Raw genomic sequence first — 27,582 nt, 5'->3', positions numbered from 1 at the left:
ATATAAAATTTACCATTTTCAACTACTTCGACTTTCTCAATCTTTTCTTCGTGTTTGTGCTTTTCGACAGATGGTGAATCTGAATCATCTGATTTGACCCTCTTTGATTTTTTGCTTTTCACCCAAATTGTTAAAATAGTCCTTTATTGTTCTTTCACCCTTCATTTTTATTTTTAATTATGGTTTTTAAATACAATAGAAAAAAATCAATAGATTATTAGATCCACTGATCAAGTCGCCGTCGGTAAAGTAACTGAAAATTGTCAGATGCAGAATGCTAGCCTAAGCTAAAGTTAGACAAGCCGTTGTGGTATTCGGTAATACATATATTATTATTCAATGAAGCAGAACTGGTGATACGAATAAATAATTAAATTAGTTACGAGACTACACTACACTTACAATGTAAGTTTCTGAATACAAAATGAGACAAACAAAAAACTCAGCCGATTTCTATCATTTCTTGATAAGTGGCTGGCTGCTAGCAATACAATTTACACGCATGTGTTTTGTTGTTATTAAGTCATATCGATTGTTTACTCGAGAATTAAATTCAATGAAAAAGTTTTTTTTTGGGGAGGGGGGGGGGACAACATATACATGGTCCCCATCCGATTTTTGTGGCAGGGGACCAAGTACCCCGGCCCCCACCCCGTTTCATCGGAAAATGCATTCTATTTCTACCGAATTCTGAATATTAAGTATAACAAGTCATTATAACTGTTTCTTTAATGATTACCTTCATATTGAGACGTTAATAGCAAAACAAATCGATAAAAAAGATTAACTACTTTAAAAATTAGAGTGCATTCCTTCGAATCACCACCGGAATTCGTAAGTTGTGGAAATGAAAATAATGTAATATTCCTAATAAAATGATAATTTCAGATATCTGATAAACAAGTAGCGTTCAAAATAAGGGAACTAAAAATTGGGGATTGGAAATTTTTACAATAATATTTTCAATTCGGCATATATTGAGAGAATCAATAATATTTTGTCTAGGTAATTTGAGGTTAGGGTTCAAACTTTGGTTAGGAGAGGTATGCTGTGTTGGATAAGATTAAATTGTATAAGGTGAGTTTAGAATGGTTTAATAATTAAAAGTTTTATAAAAGACTGATACTTCATGGAATTAAAACATTTTATTTACAATTTTGAAGCTTTCGGACCGCGGTCCTTCCTCAGCAAGTGAATAATGTATTAAGCATAGACCCGTGCGTAGGAAAAACTATGTGAATGCAATTCTAGGAACATTCAAAAGTCGTCTGCCAAATTCACAAGAATAGTTTACACGACTGAATGTAGAAGGCGCTTTCCTAAGCCTATATAATATTTTTTAAAAAGTTGTTGAATTGTTCTTGTAAACCGTTTAATATGCGGTTCTTATTCTGTTGTATGGGGAATTGGTCGAATGATAGGTGAGACTCGTTACTGTCTTAAGTACTTAAATTATTAGCAAAAATATAAGTAGCCGATGACTATATTATTGAAAAAAAAGGGTAATGGTACACTAATAAGCGATGAACTTTAATTCTAACAATTGTATTATTTCAAGTTAATGTAACTTACCTAAGTTAAGTTTTTAAGGACTATATGCTTGTAGCTAAGAAAAGATAGTGCCATCTACTTTATAACCTGTCAACTCAATGTGGGAAGAAATTGCAGACGACTTTTGATCCTGAATGTTTTTTAACCTTAAGACCAATAAATCCAAGTGGTACTCGTAAGGACATTGTATGATCCCATTGAAATATTATCCTCGTGGAAACGCGGGACGTTTTTGAAAAATTGAATGACACGCCCTCCGTTGTCAGTTCTGTAATCTTCTTAGGTGCTTTCTTTAACGAAAACTTGGCTATCGTCTATCGAGGATAATTGAGATGATATTTCTATTTTAAAATATGACAGATTAGTTTAAATATTTCACAGATTACGTAAATTAACTCGCGATGAATATGCATTGAAGTATTATATTACTTTTATGAATTAATTTGGTGAGTAAATTTCTATAACCTTTTGGTTCATCTAAATAAACATTTAAAATCTTGATATTCTCGTATTAGTGAAAATGGTGTTGCACATAAATGCAACTATGGAGACTGCAAAAATGACTCCAGATACATAAGGCCTGGACGTTTTTCCGTTTTCCTTACCCTAAAAAACAACTGTTAAAGTGTAAGTTGTGGATAAAAGCATGTGGCCTGGATTATACAACGGGCACAGCCGATTTTGAATATGACCGAACCCCTTTGTTTATTTGCAGCCTGCATTTTGTAGTTAGTGCAAGTCCAAGCATTGCGAATCCTAATCATGTACAATTAAATGGGAAAGTAAGTAAAACGAATATGCACAAATTAATACCAGCTTTTGATCATAATGTTTTTGAATTCTTATTTTAAAAGGTAACTTTTTTAACAAGATAAGTGGTTTATTATGGGATTAAAATAGTAATGTAGAAAGTGAAATATACAACAGTTTAAATTCTTCAGCTACACCCTTATAAGACACCTCGCCCATTACTTCATTGCATGTACCACCTATTTTATCTTCAACAACTTCCAATAATATAGAAAATTTGAAACGGGTTTCTTATTTGGAAATTGAACACTGCCTAACTCCCGAAAGGTCTCGATATTGATGTTTCTCCTGGACTTCTTGAATTCAATCAAACCTTTGATGCTGGTCAGAAGAATTCAGCTCGCACCATTTCAGTTGGAACTAACACCGAAAGCCTAAAGGTACAGTATATTGCCTAGAACATCAGGTATCTCTATTTTCAAAATAATATAGTCTATTCAGGGTTTGCATGTTTTTTGATGAAATAAATATTTTTTTAAATAATAATTTTTTCCTGTCTTATCAAGTGTAATACTTAAACTGCCCCGTTTAATGTCTTAGCTTAATTGCAAATAAAATATATTTTCTATATAAATAAACTAATGTGATTGAAACAATATAGATAATTTTTTTGAGTTTTAAAGTTATTTTATCGGATTTCATTGGTTTTTGACTTTTCGGAATTAAATTATCTTTACAATTAACAAGAAGTATAAAAACGGATAAAAATAACCGGTTTTGGCGGTTATGTGAAAATTAACCGAAATTTCCTCGGATAATGGATGGATAATGCCGACCACTAGGCATGGGCGTAATATTAGACAATACAAACTAATTTATTAATCCCAAGTGATTTAATTATTATTTCCTGATTTAATTTATATAAAAAAATCGATAAAGATATTTCCGAATACATATTTTATTCGCTTCTTAAATGAACCACCAATGGTAGTCTAGAAATTTCAGAAAACAATTTCCGAACTGGTTTCGGTTAATATTTTTCAAATATCTCGTGGATTTGCAATTGCAGGTCCGCAATAATTTTATATTTGTGTTAAGCTTAATTAAGGATCTACAGCTATCTTCAAACCAACTGTTCACCTTTCAAACTTAATGATAAATATTCGTAGAAAGACGCATGGTGCGAGCGCTGATATAGATTAACAATGAACTCCTTACTGTTTCATTTTACAGTTGACGGTCTATTAAGCTTTCTTATTTTTATACTTGGTCCACAAGTTTGAAGTAGAATATACATTGCCTCCACATTACAACACTACCATTAGCAAAACTTTGTCCATTTCTTAAATCACCTGTCAATGCGCTGTCTTGAATGTTCACTCTCGCTACCCACATTAATTCTCTTAAATGATCGCGTACGGGAAATTGGGCGTTGTTTCTTCCGCTCGTTGCCATTGCAAGGCTTAGAGAGTTTCACAAGTCATTCTGTTGACTCAGCCCAACAACCAATTGAACAATATATTGTTTTAAGTCTCTTATCAAATGATATTTGATTTGATTATCACACAAAGAATGAATGTATACAGCTTAATGATTGGAGTTTTATTTTGATTAAACATTTATCATGTAATATTTAATGGGACTTTTCAAGTGATTTACGTAAGCACGATATTTAGTTTTGAGAGCTTTTGGAATTTTGTGAATGCGCATACTGGCTTTACGCACCCCCACCCTAAACGAGCCATCGGGTGTTAGGTTAAGGTGTTCCACGGCATCGAGAAAGTGTCCTTACAATAAATATCTTAAGTAATCTTAAGAAATTTCAAAGGGGTTTGAAGGAGCTTTTGGGAGTTTGAACGTTGGGAAAAAAATTTACAAGATTTCTTAAGAAAATTAAACGCAAGTTTTGGGAATATCCGTCTTGGGACAAATAGGTAATTTTGCCATTAAGAATTCTTAAGGAAATTCATGGGAAGATTTGAGATTAACCGTCTTGGGAAAATAATTAATTTTGGTATTATGAATTCTTAAGGAAATTCAAGGGAAGTTTTGGGAATATCCGTCTTGGGAAAAATAAGTAATTTTGGTATTAAGAATTCTTAAGTTATAATAATATCCAAGCACCTTTGAAAAAGTAAGCATTTTGCGTAAATAATAAAAATTTCTACGTAATTAACCACTTTTATAAAATTGGGTTGCAAAGATTGTGTTTTACATAGCTGGTATGGATATTAAAATATAAATAATAAAAAACTGCTTAAGCTTTAATTTTTTTTTAAACATTCGTTTTACGACAAGGAAACGACTTTTAGCTTAGTCGAATAAATTCCATTTTTTGTTAAATAAGCTTAACATCTAGTACTATGTTCATTTTAAAAAGGTATTGTTAACCCTTGGAGCTGACGACTATTAAACAATTCATCAATTTTTCATCATCGACTGAGATTAGTTTTTTCCCTGTGGAAATAAAATTTGTAATAGCCCTGATTCCAATGCTTTAAGCTCATTCGAATTACTTAAAATTTTCATGTTTTGAACCAACACATATACTTGCATATCAGCATATCCCAGCAATTGGATCCAACTAGGATAGGAGCAATAATTAGTGAGTTTCATTTCATTTAATCCAATTGTTTTTAATTATAAGACGTTTTAAAGTTATCAGGAATTTATAAGTTAATTTATGGTTTAGGTTACACCTGTACAAGAAGTTAAAATAAAAAGGACAATACACACAAAAAAAAAGAAATTTCGGCTGTTTTAAAGAAGAAGAACGATAGGGTGGAAGAAATTTCCCCTTACCAAGAAATTTTTCCAGACAACGAAGAATCAAATCAATGAAGCCTCATAATTTTAAACATTTCTTTTTTGAATAAATTCACATTTTTGGAATATTTTGTTTTGGAAACCAATTAGGGAAAATCCTTGGGAACCGAAGGAGGGCAAGGGACAATTCTTAAGAAGCGAAGGGAAAATAATTGGGAACCGAAGGAGGGCAAGGGACAATTCTTTAGAAGCGAAGGGAAAATCCTTGGGAACCGAAGGAGGGCAAGGGGCAATTCTTAAGAAGCGAAGGGAAAATCCTTGGGAGGCGAAGGAAATTTCTTTGGGAAATTTCAATGATAAATGTTTCGAATTTCATTTCAAATGTTCTTTAGAAATTCTTAAGAGCGGTCATGGGAAAAAGGTGCCAAACTTCCCAATGTTTCCCAAAGGAACTCGTAAGAAATTCCCAAACATTTTCGTTACAAATGTTCTTAAGAATTCTTAAGATATTTTTCGTAAGCGTGGTCCTCGCCGCTATCGAAGGAAGAGACGTCATTATCCCCTAGTGACAAAATGTCTAAATTTATCGCGACGACGTATCCTGACACTCGTGGCGGTAAGACTGGGGCGGGGGCGCCACCAAGCTCAGCGACCGGAACCTGCATGATCGATTGCATCTTGCAGCCTAATTATCAGTCTCTCGGCATACGTACCAGCGTCTCTGTTACCGGAAGTATTTCCTGAATTCAATTCCCAATCCAGGGGTGCGCGAGGCTCTCGGCCTAAGTTCAAAGCGGCGGGCGAATACCCTGAACGCAAAGCCAACCGTTATTCTGGGAGACGGGCGTCCCAATCCCTATGTCGTTCAACATAAGAAATTATCCTTGGCTTAATAGTTCGATTCATTCGCTCAGTGAGATCGTGATTAGGGGCCGTCGTCTTTGGGCGTTTTTCGAAATCCGAACAAGCCATTTTGGTGTTTTTACTAAGAATACGGAATCAATATAGACAGAAAACTCGATACATTTTCTCCCATATTTTCTCCGTCGTCATTTTCTTAGGTGGGTTGAGTTCTGTACATTTTGTAAAATGATCTATTATGACGATTAGGTACTGATTTCCCTTGGCGCTTTGAGTGTAGGGACCCATTAAATCAGTGGTTACCAACTCAAAAACCCTTTCAGTGGGAACGCTAGAAAGACCCCCGGGGGTTAACTATTGGGATGGCTTACTTTCTGGCACACCCCGCAACCCCTCACATCTTGATAACGTTCCGGTTTAAACTTAATGAATGGTACTCAAAGTCTCTTAGGTACCACCACTTTCCAAGCATTTTCAAGCCAGTCTTCATCGTCCTCGTCCAAGGAGCAAAGTACCTAAACAATAGGCCATCTTTGTCCATTATATCCTGATCTATTACTGCCCCTGCTTCCAATGCCGTGTTCGTACTTTAAACGCTTCTAACCCACACCAACTCAGCGATAATCTTGTCGAAAGGCAGACCCCACTACTTGGAAGAGGTTTCTCCCTACAAGGAGTCAGAAGGTTTTCCCTCGGAAATCGCCAACGTCACCACCACTTCTCCCTGATCATTCTCGGGATCCTGGTAAAAGCATCCGCTACAACGTTCAATTTCCCTAGGCGGTATCGCACCTCGTTATAATACAGCTGTATAAGTCTGTCGACAGGCTCCTTATGGTGTCGTAACCACTCCAACGCTTACTGATGATTTTGTTTAAACATGTAAATTTAATGCAAAGCCGTTTAGTACCATCCGGCTTGCTCACTTGTAAAATAGGCGCCTCCCCGAGGTGATACACTGCGTTCTATTTCAATCTCCTCTCGCTTTCTTTTACTAGCTGGATAGGGGTGAACTTAAATTGGCCTGGCATCGCCAGTTTCTATCGCGTGTTCAATGTTAGAAGTTTCGCCGGGTCGTTTCGTAAACACTTCTCGGTAGTCCGAGATAGTTTTTAGCAAAAGTTCCCTCTCCCCATCCGTGCAGTTAGACTTTGAAACCATCGTCTCCAGTGCTGCCGGGACTCTCATTGTCTACCTGGCAATAATTTACCCTTTCGCCTTCCCCTTCGGAATCGAAATGGTTGACGTGCTGGGGTATGGGGCCGATTGATTAACCTCCCTCGCTCATTCTTAGGTATATTCTCTGCGACCCAATAAAACCTCTTCCTAAGGTAACAAGGTGGTTCAGACCTTTATCTACAAGAAAACGCTGGTGGTGAATCGCAGCGACTCACTTAATGGAAAGCCTGATACGTCACGTACCACGGTCAAAGCAAACTGTAGTGGTATTTTCGATCATTTTCCTTCCCTTTCTCAAAAATGGGAATAAAATTGTCACTTAAGAGAGAGACATATGAACCAGAGTCTAAGAAGCCCAAATCGTATGTTCCCAAGCTTGGAACCGTAACAATGGGGGATTTTTCCCGCCACATGTTCCGTCAGCACACCGGTTGACCAAAAGAGTGCAATTCTGAGTATTCGGAATACTTCCCTCGTTACGAGCATTCCAAACGTCAGAATTTTGCCGAGGCTCACTCCGTTTCCTGGATGTACATCCATTTAATTAGAGGTGGGAAAAACCTATAATTGAACTGCCAAAATATCGATTAACCATAAAAATTGCCGTTAACTGTTAATATATAGATATTATCTACGGATGTAAATTTATTTTTATTATACGGACAATCGTCGGTTGTGGATAAAAAAAGATGAAGTGAATAATAATAATAATAATAATCAGCAAGGCACCACCTTAGGCCTAAGTCGCCAAGCGACTTTTGAAGCCTTTAATTCAGGTGGCCGGGTTACAATGCGTAGGAGGGTGGTGGCAAGCCCTTCATGCCACGCGTTCGAGCCAACAGCTCCCTACACTAACTATTACCGTTAACCTCAACAAGTTTTTATGGAAGGGGAAACCGAAGAACTCGGGGGAAAACCCCTTAAACCAGTGGGGAGAGAACTTGCAAACTCAACGCAGAAGGAGTTGTTCCGAGTTTTCACCCAGTGCCACAAGCTGGGATCGAACCCGGCTCCTCTTGCTGCGAGGCGAAAGTGCTAACCACTCTGCCACCCCACTAATTCTTATTGACAGGCTCCCTTGCCGGTTTCCCTGCTCGGGACAGTGGCGATGGATATGTCAGGGTCTCCGACAACCATAACAAACTTAATTCTAGCGAACTGGCCTAAAACTTTTTACAAGATCCTGCTGGAAAGTTTGCTGCATTGGTTGAGGGGCGACTAGTAGTAGTAAACTAAAACTTAGCACTTTTATTTCCAAGATGGCCGCCAAGATGGCCACCAAAACAACCCCCCACCCCCCCAAAATATTTTCCAAAAAAATTTTTGTCCTTGGAAAAATCGAAAATATTTTTGTTTTCAATTTCACCTTGAAGATGCTCTTTGACCTCGACGCCTGACACCGTACCAGTAAACTAAAACTTAGCACTTTTATTTCCAAGATGGCCGCCAAGATGGCCACCAAAACAACCCCCCACCCCCCCAAAATATTTTCCAAAAATTTTTGTCCTTGGAAAAATCGAAAAACATATTTTCAATCTCAAATTTCACCTTGAAGATAATCTTTGACCTCGACGCCTGACACCTGTACACAACCACTAAGCCTCGGTCTATCAAATCAACAAGTTTGGTCACGATCGGACAAGGTCGAACCGAGATATCGGCGGTAATGTGTGACCCCACCAAATACTTACGTTAATTTACTTTTGGTGTCATTTTTTCGTTTTTTTCGTTTTTTCGCCGTTTAAAATGCTAATTAGTTATTTGCGAGATGGGGAAACGAATTCGCGACCTTCGCTTTATACCCTTGGCGGTTTTGGCCCCACCCAAAATACTTTAAACAGCTAATAAACGTGTCTAAACTTGCAATAATAACTATTTCTATAAATAATAATTGTTTTTACATTTAAAAGTCAAAGGATATGTGTAAGCGTAAGACGTCTCAAAAATCGAGCTCTTTAAAGGTTAAAAAAATGAAGTTATTTATGGGGAAACCAGAAATTAAATGCAAATCGCCTACCGAGAATCCTTGTTATTATAATGAGCCATGTCGCAAACACGCTTTTAATTTCTTTGATAATTTAAACTTTAATGTTAAATGCTGGATTTGTCAAGAACAATGTCTTGACAAGACAATTTTTAAACAACACTTAATGGATCACTTATCGAGTAGTTATAAAAATCAAATTCGTATTGATGTTTGCGATTGTCTTCATTCAAAGAAACCAGAATATACAACCAAAGAAGAAATATTAGACGATCAAATTATTGATTATTTAAACGAGTTTAACGTAAAACATCAAGAATGGTTAAACGAGTTTGTTAATGGTACTGGAACTCCAAAGAAAATTCAACGTAAAAAAAAGACAACTGGTATTAAGTCCGAAGAAACTTTAAATTCAACAATAAAATCAAATGTTGTATTTCCACCAGACTTTGTCATGCCATCTGATGAGCAGATGGAAGCAATTATTTTTTTTCAAGAATATTGTAAAAATAATCAAATTTTAACTCTTAATCAAGTTGAAACACCCATTGAGGTTTTGGAAAATCTTGAACAAACTTGTCAAATGATTGAAAATATGTAAAATAAAGATGATTTTCTAATATATTGTGATTATTTTTTTCCTACGTAAAAATAGATATTTTAACTCTTTCATGTTAAGGTTTAGCGTGGTAGATCGGTAGCGTTGCAGGACGTTATTCAAACAGTCTCAAGTTCAAATCACAATCCTTTCGATCTATCACGCTAAATCTTTTATTAGTATAAAACGAGATGTCGCCCAACTGAAACTGTCATTATAAAGATGTCAAGTTTCGTAGTATTTCTACCTTCGAACGCATCACCCGATATTTACCCGGAAAATACACCTTCTAGCTTTAAAGTTCAATTAGCAAAACCTTTAAATTTTAATAATGAAAAATGGTCTTGCGCATTAGCAGAAATAATTCTTCCTGAAACTTATTCGAATATAACAAATGAGTATTCGCATTTCCAAGTAGGGCACGTGTCAGATGTTATTTCACCCGAAGAAAATCAATGGGATTATATTAAAATTGAAATTCCACCAAAACGTTACGAGGGTGATCTAGATCGAAATAAGAATAATATTCCAACATCTCTTCAAAATAATATACTCAACGAGTTTGCTAAAACTATTGAGGCCAATCAATCACTTAAAGGAAAAATACATATGAATACGGTAAAAGTTGACGAAAACGAAGACAGTTCAAAATTAAAAATACAGTTACAAAAAGATGTGCAAGTAAAAATACCTCAAGCATCGCCCCTAGCATCTGTTCTGGAATTTCGAGAAAATGATTTTGTCGACAGTGATTATCTTTCTAATTATCCTCTCTCGAATCACGCTAAAACTATTTCCTTAACTTACGCAACAAATTTTATCGAAGTACGAATTAAAAAGGCGTTAGTTGTGAATAAATATCAACAAAAATATTTACCACGACAAATTCCCGTGGAAGAAATACAAGCACAACCCAGGAGAAAAAAACAGAAAATTAACAAGAAACCGAAACTAAAACCAGAAGTGAAACAAGAGGAAAAACCAAAACTTGAACCAAAAACAAATTTAGAAGAAAAGTCAAATTTTAAACTAGAAGAAAATATAAACAACATTTTACCAACAGAACCTTTAATTCTAAATATTAATGAAGACGTCAACCAACCAGAAGATTTAAATCCTTCCGAAGAAAATAATCTACCAAGTTCTCTCCCAATACCCATTAAGCCACCATCTCAGCCTGTTATTAAACAAATACAATGGAATAATTACGCGATTGTTTTTGAAGCGGTCAGATATGAGGGAGAAAGACAATATAATAATGAAATTCAACCGTTCACATTACACTTAATTATACGTGATTTATTAGAACGATGTAAACCAAGACAGTTTGACGGATTAAAAACAGCGATATCTTCCGATGATGAAGATAATTTATATTTTAATTTAGAAATACCGGTAGGAATGGAAATTAAATTTCAAAATCCATTAGCAGATCTTTTTAAAATTCCAACAGACACTTATTTTACGGGTACTCAAAAATTTGGCCCGCTAAATAATTTAAATAATATTACTTTTAATTCGCGTACTAATTTTATCGACATACGTATTGAGACAACAAAAATACCGCAATTTGAGCAGGAAGATTGGGCTTTCTATTCCGTATCAATCATACAACCTTTTTTATTTGAAGGTCAGAGAGATGATTTTGGAAATATTATCCCATTATCTTTGCATAGGCAATTAAAAAACGAGATTCAACAGGCGACTAACTTCCCCCCTTTAAATCGGTACGAAATTAGTTACGCAATAGAAGAAATAAATCGAGGTCATTACTTGAGAATTTCATTTCCTAGAGATCTACAAATTGCCTTCACTGGGAGATTAGCAAATATTTTTAATATAAACGCGCCAGAATTTCAAAATGGTGTAATTAGCAGTAAAAATCCTTTAAAAGTGTATGAGGAAAAATTTATGTCAGATGAAGAATCGGTTATAGATTTTAGGTACAATAAAAATATTCCAATCGAACACCCTAACTGGGAAAATGACAGTTATACGTTTGAACGAAACTATTACGAGGCTGATAAAGATTTAGGCGGGAATTTTATACCGTTATCTCTTCATTTCAAAATTTTGAATGAACTTCAAAAATATTTTGATTCGCATATCTCACTTAAGGCGGGTTTTTTTATTTTCAAAGAAAATGGAAATTATTATTTTCAAATTGAATTAATGAGTGGGTTGGAAATTAAAATATTCGGTCCTCTAGCAGACCTCTTACAAATTGAGTACAAAGTAGATTATATATCCTCAGTTTATAAAAGCAAAGCATTAGACCCTCTTCAAATTAGATTAGAAATAGATAATACGACTAATTTTATAATTTTTCGAAATGATTTAAACAGAGTTGAGAATAGTCGACGACAAAAACGTGATATTGATTTCCACAATTACGAACATGGTAAAAATAATAAACTAAATATTGTAGACAAATTCCATTGTCGAATTCCAACTGGTGTGTACCACACTATTGATGATATTTTATTAGCAATGAAACAATCATTGCCACATCAGAGTTGGGCTAAATTCGAGTTTAATTTTAATTCAGATTCGACAGTTTCAGTTAAAGGTTTGGGTGGAAACAGTTTTTTAACCTTTCCAATAGATAACCCCAAACTCGGGAGAATGTTAGGTTTTTCAAACAATCAAATTGAAAGGCCTCTTTTTAACGAAATAGGCATGTACCCCGCAGATCTCAACCACGGAATATCCGGAATTTATGTCTATACAAATATTATACAACCTATAATAACAGGACACACTAATACCCCCCTGCTGAGAATTATCAAATTAAACGAAAATAAAAATCGAGCACAGGTTGAAAGATTTCATTTTTTAGACCATTTTCCAGTTCTCTACGATCAAATACAGACTATAGAAATTTCTTTAAGGTCGGATTACGGTGAACTCCTGCCATATAAAACAGGCAAGACTATTATTAAATTAATATTTAAAAGACTGGATGCTTAGTCTAAAGTACACTTAAAACAAGCTCATCATGGAAAGATATTATCATCATTATGTTCAAACAGGACGCGGATATAACATCTTTCGAGGAAGTCAATATCAGACTGGGCGTGGATTTGGGTCAATTTTTAAAAGTTTAGCAAGATTCGTAACACCTCTTTTTCGACCCGTAGCTAAATCACTCGGTATTCAAGGGTTGGTTATGGGGAAAAGGATAATGGACGATGTTGTTGCTGGTCAAAATTTTAAGGAGTCGTTAAAAAACAATAGTAAAATTGCTGGAACAAATCTTTTAAATAGTCTCGATGATACCATATTAAATACACAGAAAGGCTCTGGAGCTCGAAGAGTAAAGAAGCGCAAATCAAAATTACGCAATAAGCAAAGAAAACGCAAGAGAACAAAAACCGATTTTCTTGACTAAAGCATTATGCCTCAATTTGAATCTATGTGTTCGGAGTTGGAGCTTTTTAACGAACCCCTGATTAATGGTAATATTGAGGGAAATAAATTTGTAGACTATTTCCCTATAGCTCCCTTGTCTAATGCTACACAGATTGATTTTTCTATCCCCGGGGGAGATTATTATATTGACATGTCAAACTTGATGCTTAAAATTCGAATTCGGGTTAAAAAAGAACAAAACGGTGTTTTAATAGATATACCTGCAGCCGAAAAAAAAGTATCATTATGCAATCTTCCATTGCATTCTATTTTTAGCCAAATAGACGTGTTTATGAATGAGACTTTAGTACAATCTAGCAACAACTGCTACCCATATTTAGCATATTTAGCAACAGTTTTAAATTTTGATAAAGGCGCCAAACAATCTTACAAAACCGCCGAGGGCTATTACGAAGACGGGTTTTGCGACCCAACGCTAGCGTTTAACGATGTTCATAAAGATAAAAAAAATAATGGAATTTTAAAAAGAAGTAAAGATATTGCGGGATCGAAACTTTGTGAATATATGGGAAGACTTCATGTAGACTCTTGTAAAATAGACAAATTTCTTTTAAACAAAGTGAATTTAAGAATTCGACTCTTGAAAAATTCCGATGAATTTATAATTATATCACAAGAAGATGTTAATATCAAATATAGATTAATTATCGAAGACGCTGTTCTTACTGCTAAACATATTATCGTAAATCCAGATCTACAGCTGGCACATAATGCTATATTGCACAAACAGAGGGCTTTGTACGATCTAACACAAACTGTTGTTAAAACTCTGACAATTTCAGCAGGCGCGAGCGATTTCGTGAAGTCAAATATTTTTTTAGGTAAAATTCCAAATCGTGTAATAATCGGAATGGTAAACAATTCTGCTTACAACGGGTCTAGTCGAGAAAATCCCTTTCAATTTAACCATAATAATCTCTCGTTCTTACAACTTTCATTAGACGACCAGAATATACCAGAAACTGCTCTAACTCCAGATTTTAATAAAAACCTCTATACTCGGTCGTATTATTCACTATTCTCGGCAATGGATTTAATTGGAAATAACTCTGGTAATTGTATTGATTACGAAAATTATAAAAACGGTAATACATTATTCGCGTTTGATTTAACTTACGATTCCTCGGCAAACTCTAACAACCTCTCAATTCAACGAAATGGTAGTTTACGTATGGTAATGAAGTTTGCTTCCCCCTTAACTAATATTCAAAACATAATTATTATTGGAGAATACGAAAACCGATTTGTCATTAACCAAGAGCGTCAAGTTACGTATATTACGGAATAAAATCAATCAACGAGGGCAAAGATTGATTAGTTGTTTCGCGAAATCGTAGTGGTAAAGATGTCTCGAACTCACAGTCTCTCACCCAAACAAGAAGTAACGGTGCTAGGATATGTAAATCCATCCATCAAAATTTACCGACTAGACACTTGCGCCGAATTTGAACTGAATTTAGAAGCCTGGCAATCTCTATTCACATTCGAAAAGGAAATAACTGATTTTTTTGAAGACCAAGTTGCTAGTTTTCACACCTGGCTTCCGCTTGAAGGTTCAAAGATAAAAATCGACTGTTTCAAGGGACAAAAGGAAAAACTCGTGGATGTGCGTGCTTGTGCCAGAGGAAAAAACCATTTGTATCATCTTTTCTATTCTACAAATTATGGTTTTAATCTCAACCAAGCAGGGTGGAAAAGATTAAAACATTGTAAACATACAATTGATCAGGAGATTAATTTAATTTTGTCGGCAAAAAATATTATGCGTGACATAATTGTACATGAGCTTACGGATAAAATGTTTGAAATTACCGAAAATTGTGAGAATCCGCATTGTAAATCTTCGATTGCTCACGATGTCTCTTGTAAACTAGGATTTAGCACAAATTTTGAAGACCGAGTGGAAAATATGATATTAATAGCTATCCCCCAATTAAACTACGATCATATTGTTGTAAGATTCCAAAAGGAATTTGGACTTGATCCCTTAATAGTAGAAAGTCAATTATATTTTGATATTGTACAAAATGTTTCAAACTTAAAATGCGATTTAATTTATTAAAATAAAAACTTTTACTATAATCTGTTTTTATTATTTCTATTCACACATTTAAAGATGGTGTTGTCAAAAACAGACAAACAATTAAGTAAAGTTTATTACGATGTTGAAAACCCATACAGTTATTCTGACAGTGTTACTTTAAGAAAAAAATTTCCCAAAATTTCGAAAAAAGAAATTAAAAATTTTCTCAGTAAACAACCAACCTACACACAACACAGAGCTAGGAGGTTAAATTTTAAACGTAACAAATTATATGTAACGACGATTGATGAGACATTTATGGCCGATTTATTAGACCTCCCTATTTTACAAACTTTTAATAAAAAGTACCGCTATACGTTATTAGTTCAGGACATTCTAAGCAAATTCGCTTTCATTCTGCCAATTAAAAATAAAACCTCGAGCGAGATTGTGAAGGCCTTTAGAGAGATTTTCAAAAAACGGGTACCCCTTAATTTATGTACCGACGCAGGGACAGAATTTCGAAACGCCCCATTTCGCGCTCTCTTAAAACGTTATAACATACAACATTACCTCACGTACTCCGAGAAAAAAGCTTCTATGGTCGAGAGACTCGTTCGCACGGTAAAATCTAAAATTTTTAAAATAATTACCAAGACCGGCGATTTACACTATCTTAATAAACTACCATTAATTGCAAAAGCTTATAACGCTCGAAAACATTCAACAACGGGAATCGCCCCTAAAGATGTCAATAAAAACAATGAATCGGCAATTTGGGAAAAAAACTATGGCAATCTTAGTATGATTGGAAAGGCAAGTTTAAAAATTGGGGATAAAGTTCGATTAGCAGTTGCAAAAACAACATTTGATAAGGCATACAAGGGAACGTTTACAGCCGAAATATTTGAAATTCATAGAGTAATTACGAGAGATCCCTGTATGTATATTGTGAAAGATTTGACCGGCAATATAATTAAAGGAGCTTTTTACGCTCAAGAAATAGTTAAAATTCAAGTGTAAAGCGCTACAGTCTTTATTCAACAATTTGTTATCCATGGGTAAAGTTCACATTCTCCTGGGTCTCGCGATTGTAATATTTGGTGTTAGTGCCACAATAGTTTCCTCCGCGATGAAATTTAAAAAAAGAAGTCCAGAATACAGCTTAGATATTGGAATTTGCGACAAAGCCTTTAATTTAGGAAGAGACACGTACCTTGTAAAATGTAACGAAACTTTTGACGTGCGACATTTTAAAAAAGAAGACGGTAGTTTAAAACCATCTATCAGAGGAATCAACTTAACAAAAGATCAATATGAGAAATTATGCATTTTGACAGTGACGTGAAAGATGAATACTAATCAAATCCAAGCTATACTTAAGTGTGACCCCCGTTCGAGAGATAAATTTATCGGAGTGTTTCCCGCTAATAGATTACCAAAAGTTCCAATTAAAAAAAAATCATATTGTTTCGTAATCAACACCGATCCCGATACGCTTCCAGGGTCTCATTGGACGGCTGTTTACAAATCGGGCGACACTCTGGACTTTTTTTGTTCTCTAGGAAGATCACATCGTGACTATGGATTTTTGCTAGAGCGATATAGCAAGCGTATTCGACACAATACTCATAAATTTCAATCAAATAAAAGCCAAAACTGCGGACCACATGTGATTTATTTTCTAACCTCGAGATGTATGGGGATTTCTTACAGTAAAATAATTAACGAATTGTATAATTTCGATTTAAAAAGAAACGATAGTTTAGCGTTGTTGAATATATGTATTCATTTGATGAAAGAGTGGAAACGAAATAAATCGATTTGTTTAAAATAAAAAAAATGTTTATTTATTTCACACATAATTATTTTTACACATTTTTTATTATTCTTGCCAACGAGAAGGAGGGCGGGTCTGTCTTTTAGGCCTCGGCGATTTTTTTGGGGGGGATGGTAATTTTAATTTTTTTTGCGGCGATATTGGAACACCACCGACAGCACCCTCCTCCTCCAAAGACAGCTCTCGATCCCAATCCTCTTCCTGACTTAATTGACTTCCAATATCGGTATTTTCTAAGTATTCTTCAAATATTTCATTTTCTCGACTTAATCGTTTACGCATTCTATCATCGGTAATTGTCTTTTGTTGCTTAACAATCGGCGTAGATGCTTTCCTCTTCCAAGATTCTACATTTTTTAAGAGACTCGGGAATTTTCTACTCTGATCGTTTTCTCTCTCGCTGAGATATTCTTTCATTTTGCGTGTCATAGTATTTAAACGAACCTCCGCAGCGTCGCCAGCGTTAACTCCCTCGGGCGTTTTGAAGGGTGAATAAATTTGCGAGGTGAACGGGGAATTTAATGGAGCAACAGGTCCGGGGGCTTGAAAGTTTGTAATTTCAACTTTAGGTACCGGTATCGCTTTTCTCATTTCCCGGGCCTCGCTCAGTATTTTTAGAAATTCTCGCAATTTAGAGCGGCTGTTTAAATTAGAAGTTAATATATTTTGCAACTCATTATCTAATAAGTTATAATACGTTTCCTGGGGAGAAACAAGCTGTTTATTTTCTTGAGATATTTGTCCGACACTCGAGGCGGGAACTAAAATCATTTTTTTCATTTTATCTTTTATTGAATAAATTGGCAATTAAAGGAACAATAGAGCCTAATAAAGCCGGTATGAAGAATCCCGTACCTTTCTGAATTATTAGAGCACGCTTCTTTTTTTGCGAAATTTTCGGACTGGCTAAGAAACGTATTGTTTTTTTATATTTAGAAAGTTGTTTTTTTTTGGCTTTAGATAATATAATTCCACCACCTTTCAAGTTTTTGCAAACGCTTTGTAAGGCTTTTAATTGCTTTGGAGAACTGTTAGCTAATAAAGTTTTACGTACCCCTCCTTTAGATTTATACAATAAATTTAAATATGGATAGTGTGTTTTAAACCTGTCAGAGGGATTTGCAATAGGAGTAGTTTTTTTACGTACTGTCTTTTTTGGTGTCATTTTCTTTAATGAACTTGATAATAATATAGTAAATTATTTATTATTGGAAAAAACTACCATTTGTGGTCCGTTTTGATTAAATGTGTACGATCTTAATCGTAAGCTATCTGGAGTGGTTACAGATGTGTCTATAAATAGCGAATTGTAAGGTTCTCCAGTAGCCATATCGTAGGCCATTTTAATTATTTTTGTGTTATTTGGAGATATTTGATTGGCCAGATATTGGATTTGACTTAGATCTCGAGGAGATTTAAACAGATTTAGATATGACATATTAAGAGAGATTAAACGAGATTGTTTGCCTCGAGGAAATAGGGTTTGTGAGATTAATACAACTGAAATTTCATAATGATGACTGTCTACGGTAACTAATTTCGCAATTTGATCATTTTTGTAAAGTTCGTCTGCTAAATCGTCAATAATAAGTAAAGAATTTTTATTTGATTCCCAGAACTCGCTGTCCATTGGCGGAAGTCCTTGAATAAACTCTATATCGGTTAAAAACTGAGATAAATCGTGGTAACCTGATTGCCAAACCGAATAACAATAAATAATTTTAATAGGAGGTTTATCAATTAATTCATTCCTCCATCTAATTAGTGAGTTCGTCCATGCTGACTTGCCCGACATAGTAGGGCCTGATACCATCATTCGAAACGGTGAAAGAAATTTTATATAAGACATTACTGTTTAAACAAAGACAACATACTACGTATTTTGTTAGTACATTGTCTGTTTTATAGAATATATGAAAAAATAAACACATTTTTAAATTTAAAAAACTATTTTATTAAAGTTTAATGTTTCTTATCAAAACTATCCCTTCACCAGTTATATAAAGTTTCAAAACAACATACAAAAATAACATTTTGAATAAAAAATAAAATCATAATATCTACTTCACCAAAAAAAACTATTAATTCCCGTTTTTTAGTAAAAATTCAATTTTGGAAGTTAAAAGTTTAAATCTTAGGTTATTTAAAAATAAAGTATTTACTCGATTTTCGGAAGAGATTTCATTTACGATAACTATGTGGTTAAATGACACCTGTTTTGCAAGTTTTTTTGTTACATGATTTTTAGATTTATAATTAAAAGACAACTTTATTTTACAATTCGCCATTTTCACATTCTAAATATCCATAGGGAACACTGGAAATATTATCTTGTAGCACACGTTTACAAAAAGTCTTTTTGAAAGTTTTACTTAAGTTGCCAACACGTAAAAGCATTTTGTACTTATCTTTTATTACGTTAAAGGGAATTTTCACCTTAAACTCGGTATTTGGCACAAAAATCATTTGTTTGAAGGCGTCGAAATGTATGATGTCTGAGTTTTCCCTGGTAAGAGTTATTCCTTTAAGTTTTATAATTGTCTGATTATTTTCAAGTTTATAGCTGTAGCTTTTTGGTCCAGTTGATACGAATTTTGTGATATATGAATTCGGAGTCTCGCACGTAAGTTCACCTAAATTACCACCAAGGGGGGGTAGCCACTCGTGTGGTTTATGTGTAAATTTTATTCCGTCCGTGTCATAATAAATTACACGCTTCCCCAGCCTATTAATTAGCTTATGCAGATGAATACGACCGTAACTGGTGACAAAGGAAGCCACAATAACGTTACCTTTGCTAAAAGTTGGCGCAAGCTCACTTTTTTTTTATAGCTTACCATGGCAACATCGTTGTTGATTAAATGAAAGTCTGTTAATTTATTCGATGTGTCTGCTATAATCTCGGTTAATTGGGAGTAGCGATGTATAATTTTAGTTGATGATTTGTCCATTCTTAACGCCATTCTGCCATATAACGAATTTTGCGCCAATTTCGCGGAAGTTCTTAAGGATGGGTTATCAACAATTTCCTCAGGCTCTAACCGTACTCCATCAGCTTCGTATATCGCGTCTAAATACTCTTTTTGCTCTTGATATGTTTTAATATTGGGTGGAAATCCTGAATTTTTAACTTTTGCTTTAAAAAAAATATCAATATATGTTTTGAAAAAATTTGTTGTAATACTATAGTGATATACTTCGAAAATTTCTAATAGTTTGTAGTTACATTCTTTTATTGAATAGTAGATTTCCACCGAGGGTAAGACTACCGTTATAGCGCGTTCGTCAATACTGTGGGTACATTTGCTGTCATTATTTATTACACAACTTCCGCATAAAGGATAATAAAGTTTTTTATTAAATCGGTATGGAAGAACGGGTAAGTAGAGGTCTCTGGGGGGGAGTATTCGACAACTAATTATTCCAAAATACGCGTCTGGGGCATAATCAAAATTGTGTGTGATAACTTTAACATTTTTACAACCGTATTCCATTTTTTGTAAACAATAGGCGTACAGACTACAAAAGTCAAAATATCGGATTTGTTCTCCAAGTAAGGGCTCTACTTCATGATACAGTTTAATTGTTTCTACACGGCCACCCACTAGCGAATCTCTAGGGTTAATTTTAGGAATGATTTTAATTGTATTAAAAAATGCTTTCGCCTCGACATTTTTTCTCAACAGTTCTAATATCTCACATTCAAAAATTTGAATATATGTGTGGTTTGGTAAATTTTGTTCAATAAATTCTTTTCGGTCTAATTCCCTTTCTCTAATTTCTTTGAATGTTTTTCCGACAATTGAATTAAAGCTCGAGCCAGAAAAATGTTTTGGACAACCGTGCCAGAAATCACCCATTACATCAATTACTATGGGTGGATTTTCACAGTAACCATCTACAAAATACGGTCCTACAGACTGTTCTCCCCCTGAACTTCTGACAGTTTGCAAAATTAAATTATTTTCCTTCTCGTACCAAGATAAATATTTTAATGCAATCTCGCTTTGATTCTGTCTACTTGCCAAACCGATAGCAGGAATAGTACATAGTGTATATGGTTCTAAAAACTTGTCAATAAATACATTATTAAGTGCCCCAGAAAGAGAGATACCCCCATAATTACTGATATCAATTTCAATTAGTTCTTTATATAAGATGCGAAATTTCTGCATAGCTAAGCGTAATAAATTACAATCTAAAAGACAATACGCTCTGGATTCTGATTTAATACAATAGACCGGTTCGAGCTGTTTGTGTGAATACCAATTTTTAAATTCTCGGTATTCAAATTCTTTCATTTTATGGGGTTCAAAGTATTTTTCGTCCGGAATTTTACCTGAATAGTTCAAAGTGTCTTTCGTCCAAAAAATATAGGGAAAATATCCTTTAGATTGAGGTAAAGAAAACATTTTAGGAAAATGTCTTAAAGGAGCACTAACATAGTTCAAAGAATCTACAAAACGAATGTCTACCCCTTTAATATAAATAGTTAGTATCTTGGCTCCATCGTAAATAACCTCGGGAATGACATGATTAATTAATTTAGAAATAATAAACATTCCGTCGAAAGATCTTAGATTATGGGCCATTACGATGAGGTTGGTAAATTTTGGTCTAATAGTTTTTCGCTTTCGTTTCCCATCCGTAAGTAAAACAGTTTCATGTTGAAACAAAAAATTGAGAAAGTTATTTACACAATATTGTCCTTCAAAAACCGTGGTTTCCACAGGCTGATTTAAAATTTCACTTTGGGCCACTAAGAGAATGGGTTTATGCACATTATTCTCGATTATGGTTTCAATATCGAAATATACATAGGATTTTGGATTCTTTTTAAATGTCGACTGTTTAACATAATGTTGGTTTGGAGGATGATCGATTTTACAAGACTCGCAAGTTGTTTCACATTTGTGAGTTTTTGAAGTTTCAAATTGAACACAGCATTTTTCGCATCTGTGGAAAAGCTTGCAAGTTTCATTTTTTAGGTGAAAACTATAACATTCCCCTTGTTTTAAATATCTATTGCAAAGTTTACATCGAATTAAAGGAATTTCTAAAATTTCGTGAAATTCTCGACCTAAACACCTTTTACATTTTATATTTGAAGCAGAAAAACAGTGGTGTTTGTTCCTATGTGTGGTGGAATAAAAAATTTTTTCGCAATTTAAACATGAAGCTACACCGCCCCAAATGGAATGAAGATTTTTAGCTAAATGAACGTGCGTGCCAATTTTTACAAGTAGAATTTTGTGTTCGGCAGGGGGAAAACCCTTGAAATAAATTTGAAAATTTTCCGTGGCGTTAAATATTATTATCTGATACTTTGGGGCTAAATATGATTGAAATTTGGCTATATCACCAATTTCTACAGCGCCTCGAGCAATTCCTACATCATCGTGCAATTTCTTAGCGGCTTTAGTTTGTAATTTACTACGAAAGAGTGTTAAGGTTCGATATTCTTTAAGAACGGTTGTTAATGGAAGTTTATTCTTTTTGTACTCGGCAATTTCACAGAGTTTTATTCCTACTGTAAGGGCTCTTGCTACGCACAAATTATCGATATTATTGATATAGTAAAAATTGGCTTTAGTTTTTAAAAAAGCATCAAGATCGATAATATCTCTATTTTTTAGAGATAAAAATTTTTTTCCCATTTTCTGTGGGGATTTCAAAAGAATTATACTAAATTTAATTTCTCCATCTAGTAAGAAATCTTTTTTTGATTGAGCAACGCGAGCTATATGGTTAAATATTCGCGAAACAGTTAACTGATCAATTTTAATAAATTTAATGTTAATTGGATGTTCTAAATTTTCCGATTGAATTGCAAATCTGAGGAAATCGAAACCGGGTGCTTCTTGTCTTACGTATTTGATAATTTTAAACAGAATCTTTTCAAATACTGTAAAAAATAAATGTGTGGGGATTTCGTTTAAGTCTATTAGATCTAGGTCAATGTCCAGTTGTTTACATTTCCACTTTTTTGAATTTCTAGGGCTTAATTTTTTAATTTTATAAAACTTTTTATAATTAAAACTGTTTAACGATGAAAAGTCTAATTGAGAGTCCGAATCGTAATCACTCGAGTCTTCCATGTTCTAATTTCGTTTCCAGGTCTAAAATATTATTCTAATTACTATTACGAATAATTAATTAATGAGTTTAACTTGCCTTCGTGGGTGGAACAACAATTTTTCCTTCCGTCTGCTCAATTAATTTTTTCAGCCTGTTTGTTGAGTTTATTATTCGAATAACATCCATGGATAGGGTGTTAGCTAAGAATTTCACCCTCTTATAATCACCCTTCCAGAGTTCATCTTGGGGAAGATGTTTGATGTTTTTATATGAATATATCTGGATATCTAGATATAATCCCTTGTCGCTCGCTTTTTTTCTCGGAGTTTTAGTTTCGTAAGACACTCCCCCTTTCTTGACTTTCACTGATTGTTCGATTCCAACTTGTTCGATGTTTGACATGCGACGAACCTCTTGAATATAGTCCCCATCCGATTCGTCAGACTCTAATAACATCTCTTGTTCAGGACTATCGAAAACTGAAACTACCTGACTCTCGGAGATTTGACTATTACTTGTGGAAGCCATTTTAGCCTGTTATGATTCAATAGAAAATTTTGCCCTTTTATACCAAATGTATTTTTCATTAATTTTTTTTCGAAATATAAAACCTTGAATATTAAAATGATTAATACTACAAGGATAGAACCTAGTTATAATTTATCAGTATTTCAACGGTATTTAAAATTGTTTGTGAATAACAATTTAAATATGTAGACATGTATAAAAATATAAAATTATTAATTATTTTTTTGAAGGACTTTATATTTAATTTTCGTGACAAAAAAGACAACGCCCTAAGAGTTTTAATATTATTTTGCTTTAAAAATCGATTATGGATGTAAGAATTTTGGTAATTACAGGGTTAGATGTTTTAAAATTCTATGGGAAGAAATATATTTCTGCGAGGTATAAAATTTAAACGAATGGATAAAATTATATTTCTGCAGGGTGTATTTGATAAAAAATTGTCTTTTGACTTGATTTTAAAACAGGTTAAAATCAGGATGTAAAAATTAAATATTCTGAAATCTTTCTTATAAAAGCATGATTTTCAACGTATTCCTTTTATAAACCATGGGCTCTCGCGAAGTTTTGACTGTTTCTGGTAAGATTACTCATCCTCTCGCTATTAACCCTTTTTCACTAAAATATTTAGCTTTACGTAAAGTTAGGAATTATAACCTTTTTAAAATTAACGATATTTCAATTAGAGTTGAAAATTACTGTATGAGAACTGTCTTTCTTGAGTGTAAAACATTAATAGAACCCTTTAACAAAATTGTTTTTGCCTGTCCCTTTATAAAAAATTCTTTCAAATTATCACCAGCTGTTTTCGCTTCGGTTTTTTCTAGAAGAATCAATAACAATTCTTGTCTATTTGACGTTCATTCTGTTAATTTTGTCTGTCCCCACGAGGCTTTTGAGTTTGACGGCTTATTGTTCCACACTCAATCCTCTCTTGAAGGCTGGTTTTCTTACGAAATTTTACGCCTAATTGGAAAACATATGCGCCTATATAAAAATTTAAATAAGATCCCATGGTTCCGTCAACATAAAAATCGTAGGAGCCTTCAACGTGATCTTTTAATACTCTTTCAATTACAACAAGTTTCCTTTTTCCGAAAAAAACATTTATCTATTACCACTGACTTTCGCCTAACACGGTATAACATCCGTTTGGAATTAGGCATGATCGTTCTATTTTTTATTAATGATTTGGATCGACAAGAAGTTAAAATAGTTACAACTTTAGAGTAAGGAATACTAATTTTAAAAAAATAATTACAATAATTAAAATAAATATTTTTATTTAGTTGCAAATTATCTCGACCGAATCAAAATTTAAACGATCGTCGGCAACTTTTCCAACTGCGACTCAAGGTAATTACAAAAATTTATTTATTTTTAAAAAACTAAAACTATTTATTTTTTGAAATAGGACTCAAACCTGATAAAATTTTAATTTTTTTATTTAAAGACTTTTTTGTGTTTTTATTTTTTAATTTGTTTATTTTGGTGAAAGGTTTTAATTTTTAAAATGTTTTATATTTTTTATTTTAAATGTTTTTATTTTAGAAAGTTTAAGTGTTTAAATATGTTTTCCAAATCAACTAGCTTTATTAATTTAATTCAGGCGGTGGAGGTTGTTTTTAATATTTCATAATCTACTTTTTCGTTTTTAACTAGCTTTATTAATTTAATGTTGGGATTGGTGTAAAGTTCTTTTTTCTCTATATTAAATTTTGCTTTCATCTTTTTATCCAATAAGTTTTCAAGAAATGATATTAGTACGCTTTGTATTAGATTTAATGTTTTTCTATTATTATTATTATTATCTTTTTTGTTTTTTTCATCTCTTGCGCTATCTTTTTTGTTTCTTCATCTCTTTCGCTATATACACTTGAGCATATATACAACCTATCGCACATATCAAACGACCCATTGATTATTTATTATTCTTTCTGTTTTTTTTTTCGGTTCTTTTTCATGTATTCTATGTACTTTTTTATACTAATATCTGTTAAACTTTAATGTTTTATGTTTGTTTTTGTAATTGATTAGTATATTAACTGAAAAATGTCTAAGTACATTTTGTACTAGGTTGTTTTTTTAAAAATTGAATATAATTGTTTTTATTAATTTATAAAAACATGTTTAAGAAGGATAGGGATAATTAGTTAACCTTCGTTGTATTAAAAATTAATAATTATTCCCAAAGACAATATTTTTAAATTTTTAAATAAAAGTCGGGCTTAAACTATAAAATCTCAATGTAAAGGATTTTACCAGGAGAAATCTAAACTCAAGATGTCTGGTGAATTACATCTAAAGCCTGTACTTTCTTTTGCCGCGATCTTTAAAATTTTTCTCTTCGAGTAGTAAGAATGTTTATTCTTTGTAATACTCGTCAAATTTCGCGATGGAATCACAAGAATTTAAAGTCTGAACTTCGTATGTTAGATCAAATTCAACATGTTGGCATTGAACAACATTCGATCTGTTTTAATTCAGACATTCTCGAACTGTATACTTCCGAAGCGATTAAGACCAAAACCAGTGTTTTATTCGTGCGATGATAGAGCAACAAAAAGAATTCTTGTGGTAAATATTTTTTAGATATATTCATTTTTAATAGGTTAATTTATTTATATTTATAAATTCTAGCCTGAATTTCCAACCCGACATCTCGTTTTGTACCGAAGAGGAAAAATACCTTCTACGAATTGATGTAATTATAATTATTTTTAATTATACACTTAAAATATTTTTAACATTTGTGTTTTTATATTTTTCAGCCTTCAAATTATTTATACAACCTTCTTTAATTCTTTATTATTAATTTAATTTGTTAGCTTTTAGTTTTATTGTTAGTGTTTCATATTTTGTTAAATGTTTAAAAAAATATATTGAAATATCATAGTTATTAAATATTACAATAACTAATTGTGTTTTTTGATTACTTAAACTAGCATTGTTTTTAAAATAATAAAATATTTGCGAAAAATGAAAACTTATTTATATTAGTTTAATTATTTAAAGTATTTTGGGTGGGGCCAAAACCGCCAAGGGTATAAAGCGAAGGTCGCGAATTCGTTTCCCCATCTCGCAAATAACTAATTAGCATTTTAAACGGCGAAAAAACGAAAAAAAACGAAAAAACGATATCAAAAGTAAATTAACATAAGTATTTGGTGGGGTCACATATTACCGCCGATATCTCAGGTCGACCTTGTCCGATCGTGACCAAACTTGTTGATTTGATAGACCGAGGCTTAGTGGTTGTTGACAGGTGTCAGGCGTCGAGGTCAAAGATCATCTTCAAGGTGAAATTTGAAGTTAAAAATTAAAATATTTTTTTTCGATTTTTCCAAGGACAAAAATTTTTGTTTTTGAAAATATTTTTGGGGGGGTGGAGGGTTGTTTTGGTGGCCATCTTGGCGGCCATCTTGGAAATAAAAGTGCTAAGTTTTAGTTTACTACTACTGCGACTGCTGCACTCGACCAATTAGCAGACTGCCTCTGAATAATATAATGCCAATAAGGATCCAGAGCAGCTAGACCTACTCTCGTACCACCCACTGGACCTAAAGATAGAGGTTAGAATTAGCTGGCACTCCTGTGGCTGCTAAACTCACCGCGCCACCAGTAATAGAACCTGTCCAAAAATTCCCTTGTTAGCCCGAGTTGACTCTAGGGATTTATAGCGGTGGGTGGGACGCGATAAATGGCTTCCGCGAGAAGGTCAGGTTCAATAATCTTGGCTTCCCGCGACAACCCTTTCAGGGTGGGAAATACCTTTACCCTTAAGTAATGACGGTATGTCGGGTGACATTGCCGTAACACTCGAGCTACCTTATCAGCCACGGTGGCATTTACTCAACCTGACGGAAGTATTCAGCTATAGAGTGAATAAACTGCGTCAGGGGTTCATCCACACCTTAAGTTCGGGTACCAAAAACAATTTAAATATGCCTGCCGTAATCGGTGACTAGAAAGAAATTGGTGGTGAAAAGCCT

Source organism: Leiobunum rupestre, chromosome 5 (assembly GCF_980474605.1).
Source record: "Leiobunum rupestre chromosome 5, qqLeiRupe1.1.hap1, whole genome shotgun sequence".
Taxonomy (NCBI): domain Eukaryota; kingdom Metazoa; phylum Arthropoda; class Arachnida; order Opiliones; family Sclerosomatidae; genus Leiobunum; species Leiobunum rupestre.
The sequence above is the reverse complement of the archived record's forward strand: the minus strand, read 5'-3'. Positions refer to the sequence as shown.